General features: G+C 40.2%; 1 pseudogene; it reads left to right on the top strand.

Moving 5' to 3' along the window:
- Positions 1-372: 372 nt before the first annotated feature.
- LOC102486944 (armadillo repeat-containing X-linked protein 3-like) lies at positions 373-10,786 on the top strand (annotated as a pseudogene).
- The last annotated feature ends 3,404 nt before the right edge of the window (positions 10,787-14,190 follow it).

Here is a 14,190-nt window from a genome sequence, read left to right on the forward strand (position 1 = left end):
CCTGGGGCTGTATTCTCCTCTTCCTAATTTATATCCCACTGTCTCCAGGGGAAATATCAGGTGTTGTCCTAAATAGTCTCCTTAGCCCTGCTTCAAGAAATTCCTACTGATTGAGCACATGACTGTTGGAAGCAACTGCAAATGAATTGTAGGTTGAGAATTTGGTATTTGCATCACTTATCTTATATACCTTTATTTCAGGGAATTTTTATTTCCTGGACCCTTTGAGATCAGCCTATGGTAAAAAGCTGGGACAATATATTAGGCTAGGTTCAGAAAACTTGACCTCCCTACAAATCTGGTTCCAGTGGCCTCAGGGATCACAGCAAAAGCACTAACCACTGCAGCTGGGGCAGAGTGGGGCTGTGGGAGATGAGGGAACTTAAGAAAAAAAGCTCTGGATGTTTGTCCAAGGTGGCCAAATGTCCCAGCCTGAAGCGAGAAGGAAAAACACTGGCAAAGAAGTCCAGGCGACCTGGTTCAGGTTTAATGCAGTCCAAGGCACTCATGCACCTGGAAACTGACTCCGGATTGGAAGCCCAGAACAAGAGCAGTCACCCCTCCTCCCCCAGTGGCAGAGATAACAGAATGGTGGCCTTCTCCCTAAGTTTCTCTGGACTTACAGACCTCTCCAAACGTAAGTCCAACTTCCTATCCACCCCTCCCTTTAGATGTCTAATAGGTATCTCAAATATAAAATGCCTGCAATGGACTTCCTCTCTGGAATGTAAGCAAAGAGCCATATATGATGGTTAATTGTCCTTTTATGTGTAGCTATAGTATCTGTTGCTTTTCTTCTTTAATTAAAAAAAGATTTTGTCAGAGGGTGCGTGTGAACTCTTACTGGAGAGAGAGAGAGGGAACGTGAGAAAGCACCCCTCGTGGAGAACGGTCACGCTGCAATCTCCTCCCTTCCATTTCTCCCTCCTTTGGGAACCTTGGACACATGGAAACACAGTCCCAGCATGTTTCTTGAAAGAGAGAGAGGGAACGTGAGAAAGCACCCCTCGTGGAGAACGGTCACGCTGCAATCTCCTCCCTTCCATTTCTCCCTCCTTTGGGAACCTTGGACACATGGAAACACAGTCCCAGCATGTTTCTTGAACCTCTGGGTCCAGGACTCGAACTGTGAAGCCACCTTATAGGATTTAGCCACCCTAATATCCATGCCGCTAACTGCCCTCTCTTCCTTTTCAGACCCAGAGGAGTTAAAAGAAATTATTCTTTGCAATTACTTAAAACCATCAAATAATTCAAATGTAAAAATAATTTTTTTAGTGAGTGTCTTTGTATGAGTGTTCATTTATGCATTATTCCCTTATCAAGAGTCGACAAGGCCAGGTCCACAAAGTAGTGGTTAAGTGCTGTGTCGAAAGTCAGAACCCACATGATCAAACATGGTTCAAATCCCAGACTCAGCAGTGTGAATAACATATCGATGCTTGTGTGTGCCTGAACTCCAGATGGGATGGAGAAATGGGGGAGAAAGGATTGCATCCTGACCATACCCTATTATAAGATGCTTTTTTCCTTCCTCTTCTTCCTTCCCCTCTCTCTCTTTCTCTGGCAATTTAAAAAAAAAAAAAATGAGAGCCAGTTGGTGGCATGGTGGTCAAGGCAGCTGGATCCCTATGGCCATCTGCTCAGTTCAAATCCCAGGCCCTGTGGGTTAGAAAACACACCAGGCACATGTGAGTACATGCTCAAAATCCCAAGATGAGAATGGAAGGGATTGCAGTGTGGCCATCCTCCTTGGGGGATGATTTCTCACTTTTTCTCTTTCTCCTGCAAGAGCACAAGTTCTATAGCAAATCTGAAAAATGAATGAATAGGAGGCTGGCAGGTGGCATGGTGGTTAAGGGTGCTAGACTCCCCCATGGCTAATCCCTCTTCGAGTCCCAGACCTAGCAACTTGCTTTCTCACTTTCCCTCTCTCTCTCGCTCGCTCTCTCTCTCTCTCTCTGGTCAAATTAAAATACATACATAAATAAATAAAGTTAAATAAAATAATTTTTAAAAGGAAAAAAGTGAATGAATAGGGCCAACAGATGATGTTGACATTAAAGCAGCTGAATTCCACATAGCCAACTCCATAGTTCAAGTCCGGGACACGGTGGCTCGAAAATCGCACCTAGTGCCTGTGCGTATGTGCCCAAAATTCCAAAAAAAGGAATAGAGAAAGGTTTGCAATGTAGCCATCTCCCCTGGGGGGTAATTGCTTACTTTCTCTTTCTCTCTTTCTCTCTCTGTCTCTCTCACTCCGGTAAGCATATGTGCCCTGTAGTACATTTTTTAAAAAGTAAAATAAAAAGAATCTTTAAAATAAAAGAATCTACAAATGACTGAGCTCAGTAATTCAAAGAGACTATCTCCCTATCCTCAAGGTACCAAGTACCGAATGGGGGACACACCAAATGCGATGAGACCAGGGAGAGTGGAGGCAATTGGGCTAAGTCTCCTCTGAGGCCCACTGCTCACTACACACTGTGAGAGTGTCTCTCACTGGGCCCACCCCGGCCATATTAGCTTTACACATGGAAATTAGAAGTTATAGTAAATTCACAATTGAGCTGATACCCAACGACCTTGTAAAGTTAGGTACTGAGTATTTTCTAAATATCATTTTCCTCAGCTTCCCAATAACCTCTAAGGAATTTATCATCAATATATTCATTTTCATAGATGAAAAGAAAAACAAGATTGAAAGCATTTCATTTTCAAGTAAAAAAAGATTGAAAGCATTTCAATATTTGCCCAAGTCACTTCAGAATAGCAGAGTGGGCAAATCCCATACCCTTAGCTGCTTTTCAAGCTGCATTCTCTGAATTTGTGCTCCTGGGACCAGCAGATGGTGTAGTGGTTAAGGCACTAAACTCCTACATGGTCGACCACAGTTTGAGTCCTGGACCCAGTGGCTTGAAACTCACACTGGGGGCATGTGCATGCATGCCCCAAATCCTGAGAGGTGAATAGAGGAGAAGGGGTTGGCACGGCCATTTCCCCTGGGGGATGATTTCTTGCCATCTATCTCTCCAATAAGCACATGCGCCTCTTTTTTTTTTTTTTTGAAGAGTTTTTTTGCTACAGGGCGCGTGCACTTGCCAGAAAGACAGAGAGACAGAAAGTGAGAAATCAGGGACACAAACCATGGTCGACTACATGGAAGTTCAACAACATACCCATTATGCTAACTGCTGGTCCCAGCACATGCTCCTTATAACAAAAGTCTTTCTCAAGGGGCTGGCAGGTGGCATGGTGGTTAAAGGTGCTGGAGTCCCACGTGGCTGACTGCTGTTTGAGTCCTGGACCTGGCAGTTTGCTTTCTCACTTTGCCCCCCACCCCAGTCAAAATAAAATAAATAAATAAAGTTAAATAAACTAATTCTTTTTTTAAAAAAATAATTATTTATTTAATTTTATTTATTCATTCACTTATTTTAATTAGACCAGAGAGAGATACACACAGAGCGAGAGAGGGAAAGTGAGAAAGCAAGCCACCAGGTCCAGTATTCGAACCGCAGTCGGCCATGTAGGAGTGTCCAGCGCCTTAACCACCATGCCACCTGCTGGTCCCAAAACACTAATTCTTTAAAAAAAAAAAAAACTTTCTCAAAAAAAGGGAGTTCGGGCTCCTGATTTAACTAACAAAATGGTGTTTTTGTTTTTATTTTCTTTCTTGGATATTTGTACTAAAGTAAAGGAATAAATTTCTGAATAAGCCAAATGATGAATACTGTTTGCCCATTCAAATTTAACAATACTCTTTAATTACTAAACATTGGCACTTTTTAAAGAATTTTTTTATTTAACTTTACTTATTTATTTATTTAAATTTGATTAGAGAAGGACAGAGTGAGAGAGAGAGAGAGAGAGACAGAGAAAGAGAGTGAGAAAATGAGAAAGGAAGCCTCCAGGTCTGAGACTCAAACTGCATTCAGCCATGTGGGAGTCCAACGCCCTTAACCAACACACCACCTGCCAGCCCCAAACATATTGGATTTTAAAAAACAAAGACAATAGCATAAGAAGCTCTGTCCCATTAACAGTTAGGTCCATTTTCCAACGCTCATAAAGGCAGACAACAGAGATCGGCCCTTTCGAACTTCCTGTTAATTGCTTTTGGAGATTAGCTCTTAGTTCTAAAGAACATTCTGTGTCCCAAACCCTCTTCCTTTACCATAACATAGAAAAGCTAAGCTGGAAAAATCATTACACTTGCAGATGCTAAGAGAATCGAAGCCAAAGCCTATAGGAAAACATCTTCCAAATTTATAATCTGTTATGCCTTGATATATCACAGAGGACAGGAACTTAAAGCCAGATATATTTTAATGGTGGGGGTTGTCCCATGACAACCAAGGCCCAGTAATGTGGCCTCAACTTGGAAGTAGAGACTTAGGAATTGTAGGTGGTTTAGAAGTATTCTTTGGAAAGGAGGAGGGAATGGGGTGAGGGGAGTGGAGAAGAAGCAAAATCATTTAATGAACACAAAAATGGAAAATTATCTGGCAATGATAATGTATATGGTAATATCTTTGATTTGACACACATACAATGTGTTCATGCTGGGAAAATCCATTTTGTATGCTGTAAAGATGTACACTGATTGAATGTAAAAAAAGAAAAGAAAAGAAAATACAAGTTTTCTTTTATGTTAGTTATACACTAGAGTGAAATTTTTCCAGTCATCTTTTCAAATTATCTGAGACTCCACCTTTAATCTGGAAGCTGTTGAAACTGGCTTTTGAAATGCAATTTTTTCCTTTTTTAGAAAGACTCAAAATGTTCTCAGTAATTTTTACTTAATCTAAAGCAAAACATTCTTGGAAAATACAGCTCTGATATGTAAATATTAACATTTACACATCTCATTTCCTCCACCCTCATCTGGAATTTAGACGTCACATTTTCAAAGCTAAAATTCAATAACACATTTTTGTCTGCCATCTGCTTTTTTTTAGACTGAAGCCTTACAAAATCTATTATTCTGAGTCACACTGAAGTAGTGAAAATAACTTCATTTTAATAATGTACATCTGAGATAAAAAAATTTTTCCCACATTAACTCAAAATGAGTTACAGTTATATAGAGAATCGAAGCCAAAGCCTATAGGAAAACATCTTCCAAATTTATAATCTGTTATGGCTTGATTTATCACAGAGGACAGGAACTTAAAGCCAGTTATATTTTAATGGTGGGGGTTGTCCCATGACAACCAAGGCCCAGTAATGTGGCCTCAACTTGGAAGTAGAGACTTAGGAATTGTAGGTGGTTTAGAAGTATTCTTTGGAAAGGAGGAGGGAATGGGGTGAGGGGAGTGGAGAAGAAGCAAAATCATTTAATGAACACAAAAATGGAAAATTATCTGGCAATGATAATGTATATGGTAATATCTTTGATTTGACACACATACAATGTGTTCATGCTGGGAAAATCCATTTTGTATGCTGTAAAGATGTACACTGATTGAATGTAAAAAAAGAAAAGAAAAGAAAATACAAGTTTTCTTTTATGTTAGTTATACACTAGAGTGAAATTTTTCCAGTCATCTTTTCAAATTATCTGAGACTCCACCTTTAATCTGGAAGCTGTTGAAACTGGCTTTTGAAATGCAATTTTTTCCTTTTTTAGAAAGACTCAAAATGTTCTCAGTAATTTTTACTTAATCTAAAGCAAAACATTCTTGGAAAATACAGCTCTGATATGTAAATATTAACATTTACACATCTCATTTCCTCCACCCTCATCTGGAATTTAGACGTCACATTTTCAAAGCTAAAATTCAATAACACATTTTTGTCTGCCATCTGCTTTTTTTTAGACTGAAGCCTTACAAAATCTATTATTCTGAGTCACACTGAAGTAGTGAAAATAACTTCATTTTAATAATGTACATCTGAGATAAAAAAATTTTTCCCACATTAACTCAAAATGAGTTACAGTTATATAGTTATACAACCTTCTATTTTTCTAAAACTTTAAAATCATTAGTGGGGAAAACACTTTTCATAATAAATGTTTTGGTTTAGGATTATCTTGGTGACAAAACATACACAATATGGAATAAATTTACAGTCATTTCTCTCCTTCTGAAGAGAACTTATCTTGGAAATTATTAAGCAAAGACATTTTTCTCCAAGGTGCTTATTTAATTCTCAGATGGGTTTTATAATTTATTTACCTACTAAGATAATTTTTTTAAGAGAGATTTTTGATATAGGGCACGTGCACTCACCAGAGAGACAGAGAGATAGAAAAATCCCCTCCCCTCTTCCAGGGAGAGTGTCCACGCCACAATCCCTTCTCCTCCATTCTCCTCTCAGCATCTTGGACACGCATGCACTTGCACCTGGTGTGAGTTTTAAGCCACAGGGCCCTGGACTCAAATCATGGTGGGAGTCCAACAACATAACCATTATGTCATTTGCTGGTCCCTGATAAGATAAATTTTAGGGTTGGCCCTGTGGTATGGTGGTCAGGCAGTGCATGGAATAAGCTGAATCCCACATGGCCAACCAGGGTTGGAATCTTGGTCCCATCAGTTTCACTCTAGGATTGGATGTGCTTGCCCAGGATCCTGACAGGATGGAGAACTAGAGGAAAAACGATTATTATGGCACCCCTATTGGGGGTTGCTTTCTTTCTCTCTTTCAAATACATGCTTGCTCTCTGTTGAGAATAAAAAAAAATCAAACACACACACACACACACACACACACACACACACAGGCACACATACTTGTAATTGTTTGCCAAAGAAAGTTAATTTACTCAAAACTAGAGAGACCACTGACAATCTAAGAAAAGCACAGGACTTCCTTTCTCTGTATGGAGTTACCTGTAAGAAACGAAATACACACCTCACAGAGGCTACCTAAATGTGTCCTGTATGTCCGTAAACTGCCAAACAATTGGTTTCTGTAATTTTTTTAAAAGAATTACTTTATTTAACTTTAACTTTACTTATTTATTTATCCATTTTAATTTGACCAGAGAGGAAGATAGAGAAGGGGAGAGAAAGAGAGAGAGAGAGAGAGAGAAAGTCGCCAGGTCTGGGACTCAAACTGCGGTCAGCCACATGGGAGTCCAGTGTCTTCAACCACCACATCACCTGCCAGGCCCCTGTACACTTCTTGTTAAACATATACTGAACTTTCATTATGGATACTTTTCTAGGTATTGAGGAAAAATGTATAAATTGTCTATTTTGCTTGACCAACTTATGGTAACTACATGGTCATATTTCTTGTGCAAATTAAATTTACATATTGTAAAATGCACAACTATTAAGTGTACAACTGGATGAGTTTTACCAAATGTATATACCCACATAAGCAACACTCCAATCAAGACACAGGGTATTTCCATCGCCCCCAGAAAGTTCTTTCACACCCTCCTTCAGTCAATCTTTCTTCTCCCATAGGCAATGATTTTGATCTTGTTCTGATTTCTATCACTGTGGGTTAGTTGTCTGCTTTTGAAAGTCACATTAATAAATGGAATTATACAATAAGTATATTTTGTGTCTTTTTTTCCACCTGGCTTAGTCTGTTATTGTGTTGCTAACTCAAATACCTGAAACTGGGTGATTTATAAGGAAATAGAAGTTTATTGGCTCACAATTCTGGTGGTTAGAAAATCCAAGGCAATACAAAAAAGCATCACAAATGGTGGAAGGCAAAGCCTTAAACACACACACACTGGCCTGCATCTGTGTGGCCTGCATCTGTGTGGCTTCTGCCTGCCTCATTTCCTCCACTTATGTAAACACCAGTACTAGGATGGGTCCCCTAATGATCCATTCTAATGACTTTGTCACCTCCAAAGACTCCACAGTGGGATGGGCCACCATGAAGATATTAAGTTTTCACTTAACACCTTTACAATAAATACAACCAAGTCTCAGTGCATGGATTTCAGGGGAACATCAGTTATTGCCCACTAAGACCAAATTTTAAAACATGAAGCTTTGGGACCAGCAATTGGTGTAATGGCTATGTCGCTGGACTCCCATGTAGTTGACAGCAGTTTGCGTCCCGGACCCGGTGGCTTAAAACTCACGCCGGGCACGTGTGTGTGCATGCCCAAGATCCCGAGAGGAGAATGGAGGAAGGGATTGCGGCGTGGCCATCCCCTACCCCGGTGGTGATTTCTCACTTTCTGCTTCTCTGTCTCTCTCTGTCAGTCTGGCAAGTGCACGCTCCCAGTAGCAAAAACCTCTCAAAAAACAAAAACAAAAACATGAAGCTTTGGAAGACAAACCATTAACCAAACCACGAAAGCTCCATCTAATGTTATAGAAATTCATTGTGTTTTATTAGTAGTTCATTCCATTTTATTACTGTGTAATATTTATTTGTATAAATAGAGCACAATTATTTTAAAATTATAATTCTGTTGAAAGGCAGTTAAGTTTTTTGAAACCCAACCTGTGGGATTGCCTCACAGACAATCCCTTTTGCTACTGCACTGCCATCTAGCCCCTAGCCTTTACTTGTGAAAGATAATCTCACAGGGAACAGAATTAGTTGGTGGATTTTGTCTGTAAACACTTCAAATATTTCCTTCCACTCTGCCCTTGCTTGCATGCTTTCTGAGAAATAAAATCTAATTCTTATCTTTTCTTCTTTATAGGTAAGGAATTTTCTAGCTTCCTTATATATTTTTTTTCTGTATTCTTACTTTTTATCATTTGAATATGATATGCTTGGTTGTTAATATTTGGGACTTATTCTGCTTATTGGTCTCAGAGCTTCCCAGATCTGTGATTTGGTGTCTGATAGTAATTTAGGGAAATTCTCAGCCAGTACTTCAAATACTGCTTTTGTTTTCTCTCTTTTCCTTCTGGAATTCTCATTATACATAAGTTATGCCTCTCGTAGATGTCTTATATTTCTTGGTTATCAATTTTTCTAGTCTTTTTTGTCTCGCTTTCAGCTTTGAAAGTGTCTACTGAGGTATTCTGAAGCTCAGAGACTCTTTCCTCAGCCATGTTCAGTCTATTAATGATTCCATCAAAGACAATCTCTATTTCTGTTACAGGATTTTTTACTCCAGCATTTCTTTTTGAGTGTGTCTTAAGAGTTCCATCTTTCTGCTTACTTTTTCTGCCTGTTCTTATTCATCAAGGTTGTTTTTAATTCCTGGTCTGATCATTTCAATAACCATTCTATATCTGAAGGGTATTTTTCCCCCTGATAATTGCTCTGGCTTTTCAAACCTTTAATATCCTTTATGTATATCGAATATACTCCCCCCACCTCCAAAGTAGGACTTGAAAAAGTTCTTGGAAGAATAAAATTAAAGAAGTCTAGACGTGACCAAGAGCTGACATGTGCAGAAGTCCTTCTTGTCCTGGTTGTTCCTGTCTGAGTACCAGCTCCCATTGCCCTGAGGGTCTGCGGCAGAGGGAAGAAAGAGAAGGAAATTGTCCCGGATCCCTGCAGGTTGCGGCACTACACCAGGCATAGAAGAGGAAGGAAATTAACCCCCATTGTGAGGGTCCATTTGTGGCAGGTCTGCTGTAGCAGGTAGTGCCGCTTGAAGTGAGGGAAGAAGTTTCCTCGGATCAGTAGAGGCTAGGGAGAAGCAGGCATATGTATACACGCTTTGGGTGGCATAGGGAGGTTAAAAACAACCTGACAACTTGGATGGTGAATCAGGAAAGCAACAAATGAACAGTTGAACCGTGAAACCCTCAGTTCTCACTGGCTCTGGTCTCTTTGCTGATCAGAAAGGTCTACATCCAGAATCAGCTGTCCTTGAAGTCGCTGAAGATCCCCCTCCACAGGCCTGCAAGAAGACTCACAGCTCTTCTCCCACAGCCTGAGTGACGACTATATTCCTTGGTCCCTGCTGTTGTCAGGGACGATTGCATAGGCTACGCCGGGAAAGTAGGCCGGATGACTGCAGGCTTGGTGATTGGGGCTGGCGCCTGCTATTGCATTTACAGACTGACCCGGGGGAGAAAACAGAAAAAGGAGAAAATGGCTGAGGGTGATTCTGGGGATGTGGATGATGCTGGGGACTGTTCTGGGGCCAGGTACAATGACTGATCTGACGATGATGAGGACAGCAATGAAAGCAAGAGTATAGTTTGGTATCCACCTTGGGCCAGGATTGGGACTGAGCCTGGGACCAGGGCAAGGGCCAGGGCTACCAGAGCATGCCGGGGCTGTTCAGAAACAGGCTTCTCCCAATTCAGATGACACTGTTTTGTCCTCTCAGGAGCTACAGAAAGTCCTCTGCTTAGTTGAGATGTCTGAAAAACCTTATATTCTTGAAGCAGCTTTAATTGCTCTGGGTAACAATACTGCTTATGCATTAAACAGAGATACTATTCGTGATCTGGGTGGTCTCCCAGTTGTTGCAAAGATTCTCACTACTCGGGATCCCATAGTTAAGGCAGGAAATGAAGAAACCAAACTTCAGGTTTTGAAACTCCTTTTGAATTTGGCTGAAAATCCAGCCATGCCTAGAGAACTGCTCAGGGCCCAAGTGCCATCGACACCAGGTTCCCTCTTTAATAAGAAGGAGAACAAAGAGGTTATTCTTAAACTTCTGGTCATATTTGAGAATGTAAATGACAATTTTACATGGGAAGAAAATGAACCTATTCAAAATCAATTCGGTGAAGGTTCACTTTTTTTCTTTTTAAAAGAATTTCAAGTGTGTGCTGATAAGGTTCTGGGAATAGAAAGTCACCATGATTTTTTGGTGAAAGTAAAAGTTGGAAAATTCGTGGCCAAACTGGCCGAACATATGTTCCCAAAGAACCAGGAATAACTTGATTTTGTAGTTTAGAAGCAACATATATTGTAAACTATTCCTTTTCTCCACCTTGTTTATATGGTAAAGGAATCCTTTCACCTGCCAATTTTGAATAACGAATATCATATCATCAACGCTGATATTTAACTGAGTTGGTCTTCAGGTTTAAGCTGGATGAATGAATATCACTACTTGTTCTGAAAATGTGTTTGTTGCTTTTTATCTCGCTGCCTAGATTTAAATATTTTTACTATTTCCTCTGCGTATGTGACAGTGAACCAATTCATCTTAAGTAAGCTCCCTTGTGTCATTTGCATTGATTTCATTTGTGTATCATCAATAAAGTTGTGTATTAATGTTGTAAAGAAAAAAGAAAAAAAAAGTCTATGTTTTTATTTATTTTGAATTTGCCAGAGGGTGTGTGTACTTGCCAGAAAGAGAGAGAAGGAAAGTGAGAAAGTACCCCCATGATGACAGTCACGATACAATAATTCTCTATTTCTCACTCATTTCAGGATTCGGGGCACACATGTATATGCATCTGGTGTGTTTTTCAAGCCACAGCGTCTGGAACTTGAACTATGCTGTCAGCCATGGAAGATCCAGCTGCCTTAACCACCACGCCACTGGTTGGCCTAGAACAATTTTCTTTTGGTGTGTAAAAATACCTCTTGAAATCGATGCATAATTTTTTAATTTAAAAATGTCTTTTACTTTATTCCCAGAGCGTTGATGTGCTTGCAGAGAGAGAGCAAGCACTCCCCAGCAGGGTGTAGTCACACATGAGCCCCTTTCCCCCCATTTCTCCCTCCCATCAGGATTTTGGGCACACACATACACATGTGCCTGGTGTGTTTTTCAGGCCAGCAGGGCTGGGTCCTGAGCCATAGTCAGTCATGTGGAATCCAGTTCTCGTAACCACTGCTCCATCGGGCTAGCCCTAGTTCTTTCACAATACCACTTTCCGTAAACTTTTAAAGCCTCTTCCTATGTGTTGGAAACTTAATCTCTGAGGCAGCAGTGTTGCAGATGGGGCCTATTGAAAGGTTATTAAGAGGGGCCAGCAGGTGGCAATAGTGGTTGAGGTGTTGGACTCACACATGGTCAACTGCAGTTTGTGTTCTGGACCTGATGGCTTGAAACTCGTGCCAGGCGAGTTTTCAATTGCAATTTCAATGCCCAAAATTCTGAGAGGAGCATGGAGGAGAAAGAATTGTGGGATGACAATCCCTTCCTGGGGGTGGGGAGTGGGGGTAATGTATCACTTTCTGTCTTTCTGTCTCTCTTTGTCTTTCCGGTGAGTGCACAAGGCCTATAGCAAAACTCTCTAAAAAAAGAAAACAGTTATTAGGCAATGCCCCTAGTGCCATTATTGTAGGAGTGGGCTTTTTATCATAGAAGGATTTTTATAAAAGGATTACTTTGGCCCTATCTTCTCCCTGCCCTAACTTACATCTTCTGCCATGGGATAATGGAGATAGAAGGCCCTTGTCAGATGCTGGCCCCTTGATCTTTCTTTTCAAACTCCAAAACTGTGAGCCAATATATGTCTGTCCATTATAAATTAGCCAGTCTCAGGTGTTTTGTTATAGCAGAAAGTAGCCTAAAGCAGCTTGCCTTAAAGTTCTTTTTTCTGGCTGACTGGGAAGGAAGTGCAGGGAAAAAGGCACTGAGGGTAAGGTGTGGGTGGAGGGGAAGCCCTCTGTAGGCTCCTGATTAAGTCTCAGTTTTCGTATTTCACTTATTTTTTATTTGCCAGAGGACACATGCGTTCGCTGGAGAGAGAAAGGAAAACAGAGAGAGGAAAATGGGAAGGCACCTTCTGTGGGGCCTAGTCACACCACAGTCCCTTTCCCTCCATCTCCCCCTCCCGTAAGGATTTTAGACAGACACACATACACAGCTGCCAGGTTCAGGACATGGAGCACACAGTTGGCCATGTGGCATCCAGCTGCCTCAGCTGCCAGGCCATGCGCTGGCCCTGTTTCTGTTCTTCAGGTTGCCAGAGGATGTGCCCATCAACATTTGGGGCATGCACACACATACCCTGTGTGTTTTTTAAGCTGCCAAAGCCAGGACTCAGGCTACGGTTGGCCGTGTAGGACCCAGCTTCCTTAACCATCTGCCATTGGGCCGGCCCTAGGTCTCCATGTTTCAATGAGCCTGTGCCCCTGGAATGTGAATTTCATAAGAACTGCTTAGCCCTACCACTTACTTTAAGTGGGACAGAAAAGCCAGAGTGGGCTGGAGTTGAGTATTTTTCAAGTGGCTTAGGCGCTGCAAAATTCCTAATAGTGTAGATTCTTTTTTTAAAAATTAGTTTATGTACATTTAATCTCATCTTTACAGTGTACAACATATCTTTTTCCAGCACAAACACTATGCATGCCAGTCAAGTCAAAGATATCACTCTGTAACTTATCAGCAAATAGCTTCTCCTTTTTCAATCAGTTACGCATACACTCACTTGTTTTTCTTTCCTTCCCCTTCCCCCTCTCTCCCTTCCATGCTAAACTTTTTTCCACATTTTATTGATCTACAAAATAACTTAAAGTAAAAATATGTACAAAGTTAGAATCTAGTGACAAGTGCACTGTAATTTTCTTCTGAAACATTTTTTAAAAATTAATTAATTAATTTACATTCATTCCCTGAGCATCGTCACATCATACAAAACATGATTTCCCATCCAGAATATACTGCGAAGTGGCTTCACCATACATGTTATTATCAGTAATTTTCCATTTCTAGTTTCATATATATATGTGTGTATATATATATATTTTACCCCTATTTCTCACCCTCTGCCATTTCTCACCCTCCTCCTACACTATTTCAGGTGTCTACAGTTGTTTTCCATTCCTTTTTTTCCTTACATTTGATCGATTCACAAAATTTCTTAAATAATCTAACTGTATTCAATAGCAAGTTCAGTTGGTATATACCTATCTGTGAATACATGTCTGACTTTAGGTGTGAAACTCTGAGTAGAATGAATATACTATAAAGTAGCATCTGGCTGATGCTATATAGTTTACTATGGTCATTAAATAGGTATTTTTAAATGTATTTTTTAATTTCAAGAAAAGCAGTCAAAATGTAAAATAAAAACAAGTTGTAATAGAAAAAGAAAATAAAGAAAAGCAGTTTTGGGTCGACAGGTGGCATGGTGATTAAAGCAGCTGGACTCCCGGTTTGAGTCCCAGACCTGACAGCTTGTTTTCTCGCTTTCCTGTTCTCTCTCTCTCTGGTCAACCTCAAAAAAATAAAAATAATAAAATAATTACAATAAATAATATTAAACAGAAAATAATTTTATAAAAAGAAAAGTAGTTTTAGCTTTAATAAATCAAAGAAATGCTAAGGAACTATGCTTAAAACTTAAAGCCAGGAAACAGGTTAGGATTCTGTTCAAATAG

The sequence above is a fragment of the Tupaia chinensis genome, unplaced genomic scaffold (assembly GCF_000334495.1).
Source record: "Tupaia chinensis unplaced genomic scaffold, TupChi_1.0 Scaffold000112_1, whole genome shotgun sequence".
NCBI classification, from domain to species: domain Eukaryota; kingdom Metazoa; phylum Chordata; class Mammalia; order Scandentia; family Tupaiidae; genus Tupaia; species Tupaia belangeri.